General features: G+C 48.6%; 1 long non-coding RNA gene across 1 annotated transcript; it reads right to left on the reverse strand.

Annotated features, from left to right (window-relative positions):
* Nucleotides 1-862: 862 nt before the first annotated feature.
* Nucleotides 863-4,467, reverse strand: LOC132342220 (uncharacterized). The gene is made up of 3 exons (XR_009490536.1): nt 4,382-4,467; nt 1,503-1,710; nt 863-1,048 (listed from the first exon to the last, which is right to left on the reverse strand). It is a non-coding gene; the product is annotated as an uncharacterized lncRNA (long non-coding RNA).
* Between the last annotated feature and the right edge of the window lie 1,196 nt (nt 4,468-5,663).

Genomic DNA, 5,663 nt, shown 5'->3' on the forward strand with positions numbered 1-5,663 from the left:
ACAGTGACTGCCACATGCGAGCATACTGTGCTAGGCATTGGAGCTTCAGGATAAACCAGATGGACATGGCCCTACGCTCATGAAACGTACTATCTAGCCACATGATTTGGCCCTCTCCCCACTCAGGAGATTCTCCTTCCCCTACTGCCATCCCTGGAGGACAGCCAGTGGAGGAGGGATCACGACATTTATTATTACTATTGTTATTTGTTATTGTGATTAAATTATTGAATGTGTACTCTGTAAGTGGGCTAAGCACTTTCGATGCCTTGTCTCCCTGAATCTTCATGAATAATCCTACACAGCAGGAACTATTATTATTTCCATGAAGAGGAAGAAACTGAGGCTTGGGGAAGGAAAATAACTTGCCCAAGGCCACACAAAAGGGACAAAGCCCAGAGTGAAACTCAGATCCATCTGCTCGGGTGCCCCACTTTTAACCACTGTACGTCACACCTCATCACCTCACAAACACACAAGTTACAGGCACCCTCGTGGCTTCAGTCTGTGCAGGTACTGTTCTCAGGACCTAGCTTACATATTTAAGTGTGGCTCCTATTGTTCGTATTATTCCTATTGTGTGCTAAGTCGCTTCAGTCATGCCCGACTCTTTGTGACCCCATGGACTGTCATCCGCCTGGCTCCTCTGTCCATGGGATTCTCCAGGCAAGAATACTGGAGTGGGTTGCCATGCCCTCCTCCAGGGGATCTCTCTGACCCAGGGATCAAACCTGCGTCTTTTACATCTCTTGCATTGGCAGGCAGGTTCTTTACCACTAGCACCACCACAAAAAGGGAAACTGAATCTCAGAAAAGTGAGATAACTTGTCCAAGATCACAGAGCTACTCAATTATAGCATTATTGAATCTTAGTTCTCCTTTATTTAAAGTTCTCTAAATATTCCATCTCTCTAAAATACCCATACAAGATATTATTTTAAGCGTGGCTGGTAGGTAAAAGCCAACCCTCTTTGATTGGAGACTGTCAGACATCCCAAGACATCTCAGGGAGACGGATTAGTCCCTTCTCAAGTGGCTCTCTCTTCCCCTAAGTAGACAGAAGAGGAAAAAAACAAAACAAAACGGTATTTGTTATAATCCAAGGAAGATAAAATTCTCCTGGACTCATCCTTCAGAGTTGGAAACATTCTGCACGGTCACCTAGTCCAAACCTCTGATTTCACAGATGAGAAAACGAGGCTGAGGGAACTCAAATGACTTGCCCAAGGTCATGCAGCTGATTCCTGGCAGAGCAGAACTGGAGCTTGTGTGGTTTCTCAGAGAAGATGACTCTCTGCAACCCACACTGCCTCCTGAGGACTGAGGGAGGCCTGGGGGAGATTCAGGGTGGGGGCGCCGCCTCACTGGCTGCAGGAGGCACAGTCTGCACTGTCTCCCGGCTCACACGGTTTCCGTCCCATCCCCCAAGCACTCACTAAGAACCGACAGTGATGCGGGCCCAGGTACACTGGGCTGACCGTGTAAAACCAGCACAACTGCACCTGCGAAAACAAGTCGAGGCTTTTGCTTTCATTGCTTTTCTTTCTTTTTAATCATGTGCAAATCCAGGAGAAGGGCTTTGCAGAGGGTGTGTGTATCACTCCATGCAGCAGCCTCAATGCTTGACCTGCTGGGCTGGTTTCAGAAGGCGTGTTCGGGAGGAGACGCCTCCGGGAGATGCAGCCGACACTCTGTGCTGATCCTGGAAAACTTCACACACAGTCAAAAGATTTTAATGAGCAAGCTGGGCCTAAAGCTGTTCCTGGAGGCTGCACCCCAGGCATCAAGCTGTTCCCTGGCGCCCTGTCGGTCCCCGCCCACACCTGCACTCTCCGCTTGCATCCGGTGGTCCGTACTCCTGACATAGTCTTTCTCCTTCCCAACACCCGTTTTGGTCACACTCTTCCCTCAGGCCCTGCCCAAGGATCATGACCTCCTTGAAGCTATTCCAGACCATGGTCAGCCTGCTGCTGCTGCTGCTTAGTCACTTCAGTCATGTCCGACTCTGTGCGACCCCATAGATGGCAGCCCAGCAGGCTGCCCCGTCTCTGGGATTCTCCAGGCAAGAACACTGGAGTGGGTTGCCATTTCCTTCTCCAATGCATGAAAGTGAAAAGTGAAAGTGAAGTCGCTCAGTCGTGTCCAACCCTCAGCGACCCCATGGACTGCAGCCTTCCAGGCTCCTCCATCCATGGGATTTTCCAGGCAAGAGTACTGGAGTGGGGTGCCATTGCCTTCTCCGGGTCAGCCTGCTAAGCACTCCTTTTTCTGGAATCTAAGATGAACCTACGCATGCTCAGTTGCTTCAGTTGTGGCCGACTCTTTGCGACCCTGTGGACTGTAGCCCACCAGGCTCCTCTGTCCATGGGATTCTCCAAGAAAGAAGACTAGAGTGGGTTGCCATGCCCTCCTCCAGTCTAAGATGAATATCCTCCTGCATGTTGCACTTAGTTATCCAATTCATACTTGATTTGTACCTTTTATGTACACATTCTGGCTCCTAAACTGGCATTTAGCCACTCAAAACAAGGGACAGATCTAGTTTCCCCTGTGGATTCCAAAATTCTTCCTACCACAGAGCCCTGTAAGCAGCAGGCACTTAAGAAACCTTGGATGTTGATGACAAGGACAATACAATGATGATAACATTGCTGGAGGAGGAGAGGGGGAGGACAAAGACAGAAAAGAAATTCTATCCAGGTAGAATGGCCTACAAATCAGATTACTACAGAGATCAAACTCCAGGCCAAAGGAAAATGGTAGAAATAATCAAATTTCTGCCTGGGAAACTTCTGCCTGCCACATTTGTCACTGCCGGCAGGCCATTTTATCAGTTTTAAAAGCAAACAGGACTGTCTCTCTTATTCCCTTTCTTGCGGAGCCTGCTATATATGGTATCTAACTTCATGTGTCAATTTGGGCCACAGGATAAGCAGGCATTTGGTCAAGCATTCCTTTGAGGGTCTCTGGGTGAGATTATCATTTGATTCAGTAAACTGAGAAGAGCAGATTGCCCTCCCTCATGTAGGTGGGCCTCATCCCATCAGTAGAAGAAGAGGGAATGATGCTGACTGCCGAGCTGGGATGCTGTTCTTATCCTGTTTTCAAACTTGAACTGAAAAATCAGCTCTTCTTGTGGTAAGATTTGAAGGAAAATTCTGCCTGCCCCACCTCCAACAGCCCCAATTCTTACTCCCTTGATAGAGATACTCTTTTGGATGAAGACATCACATTACCAGGACTCTATTTAAGAAAGCAAATAAGCAAAAAATAAGAAGAGCTGTTACTTTAATATCTTCGCATGGATTCATCCCCAGATGAAAGTAGAGAGCAAAGGAATGGGACCTGGGATGCTACCATTTACGATGAGACAGAGGGAGAGATGCCGGGGACCAGGCCCGAGGGGACACAGCCTTGGGAAGTTGTACAGAGTCCGACATCAGTGAAAGCAGGAGGGACAGGGAGCATATGGAGGACGGGGCATGCGGTGGGGCTGGGAAAGAGGTCTTAAAAGAAGTCAAGATAAAGTCAGACTCCTCCGAAGGGGTGGGCACTGGATGAACATTCCATCAGTTGGATACTTGTGTTACAAGGCTGGCTGTGTTCCTGTTTCTCCAGGCCTGGGACCAGAGACTCTTATCAGCCCTCCCCTCCCTTGGCCTCTACCACCTCCTCGTGATCTCTCACTAAACTCTGCTGTTTTAAATTTCCTATTGCTTGGATCCTGTCTTCACGTCTGGTTCTGCCCACAGGCCCTGAGGGTCAAGCCGGGACCGGGCCTCCACCTTTCCGCCTGTTTCCACCCTCGAGAGACCTCTCACACCTTGAGAATCGTGTATTGTAGAGTGTGGATGATCCCTGTCCTAAGCCTCCTGTGGCTTCCAAGTGATGCACAATTAAATAAAACTCCTAGCTCTCCCTTAACAGACTCCTAATCTGCTCCTATCGAAGGTCCCTTTTGGTTACAAATAGCATTCCTATAGTGGATTGGAGTTGACGGAAACATTATTGTGAGCTATAATCCGGCTGTCATCTGATACTCAATTGAAACTGCTCAAGCAAAGATCACCAATGACTTTTATTGGTTGTTATTGCCAAAACCAAAGACTCCGCTAGCCACTGCAGGAGACGCAGGAGATGTAGGTTCAATCCCTGGGTCAGGAAGATTCCCTTGGAGGAGGAAATGGCACCCCACTCCAGTATTCTTGCCTGGAGAATCCCATGGACAGAGGAGCCTGGTGGGTTACAGTCCATGAGGTCACAAAGAGCTGAACATGACTGAGCAACGGAGGACGCACAAGTGCACGTTGCCAAAACCAAGAAACACATTTTGTTTGTTGTCTTGGTGTTCTCTTTGCTGTTGATGGAATTATTCACATACCCCTGTTTTTATTATTCTCTCCTGCCCGAGTTTCCATGGCACCACTCTATGCTGGTTCTCCTCAGCATGGTCTCCTCTGTTCAGTATCCCTGCGCCTCAGCTTGGTAAGTGCCCCACTTCCCTGAAGAATGGGCATGTGACCTAGGTGGGCCAATCATAATACCAAATCTCTCTGTCCTCACTGATTGGTTCAGAGATGGGTCACGTGTCCCAAATCAGGCCAATCAGAGTTTTTTGCCAGGATTTGCTAATGAAGCTGGTTGGAAATACCTTCTGGAGAAGGTAATGGCACCCGACTCCAGTACTCTTACCTGGAAAATCCCATGGATGGAGGAGCCTGGTAGGCTGCAGTCCATGGGGTCGCTAAGAGTCCGACATGACTGAGCAACTTCACTTTCACTTTTCACTTTCATGCGTTGGAGGAGGAAATGGCGACCCACTCCAGTATTCTTGCCTGGAGAATCCCAGGGATGGGGGAGCCTGGTAGGCTGCCATCTATGGGGTCGCACAGAGTTGGACACAACTGAAGCAACTTAGCAGCAGCAGCAGCAGCCGCAGCAGCAGGGAATACCTTCAACCAATCACTTTTGTTACATAACAAACACTCTCAAAATCTCAGTGGCCTGTGACACCCATTATTTGTTTTCTTGCCAATAGTCCACAGTCAGATGTGGCAAAGGCTGCTTTTGGGTATGTTTCACAGGTTTCTTTATTCTCTCTGGACCGGTGGCTACTTGGGACACACTCTTCTCAGGACAGGGCACCAAGCAAGCAGAAACATTTGACGTTTCTTCAAGCCTTGGCCAGAACAGTCACACTGTGACTCTGTCCACACTCCCTAAGCAAGTCATGTGGCCACATCCACAATCACTGGGAAGATACCTCTTGTGGGAAGAATTGCAGGTGTGTCATAAAAATATCCCTGCGTGTAGGGGCATGAAGAACTGGGAACAATAGTCAGTCTGCGGCATTCCCTTTACCTTTCTGAGCCCAGGCTCTAAAGATGGACACTGGGAGCTGCTGTGGCCCTGCCCCCCTCATGTGAAGCAGATTTGAGGATGAAATATACACCCAAAAAATCAAGTTCCTCGACCCAGTGGTGTGACTCCATCCCCCGCTTCCCAGATATTAGTTATGAGCTATTGAATTTCCATTTGAATTGGTATTCTATCATTCACATGCCAAGAGGCCTGGAAAATATAGTCCCTTCCCTCTCAAGTGGTCCTTCTGGGCCTTGTGTTCTGTACTCAGCTCTTCTGTCTCTAGAATAAGGATCAGCAAA

The sequence above is a fragment of the Bos taurus genome, chromosome 14, assembly GCF_002263795.3.
Source record: "Bos taurus isolate L1 Dominette 01449 registration number 42190680 breed Hereford chromosome 14, ARS-UCD2.0, whole genome shotgun sequence".
Taxonomy (NCBI): Eukaryota; Metazoa; Chordata; class Mammalia; order Artiodactyla; family Bovidae; genus Bos; species Bos taurus.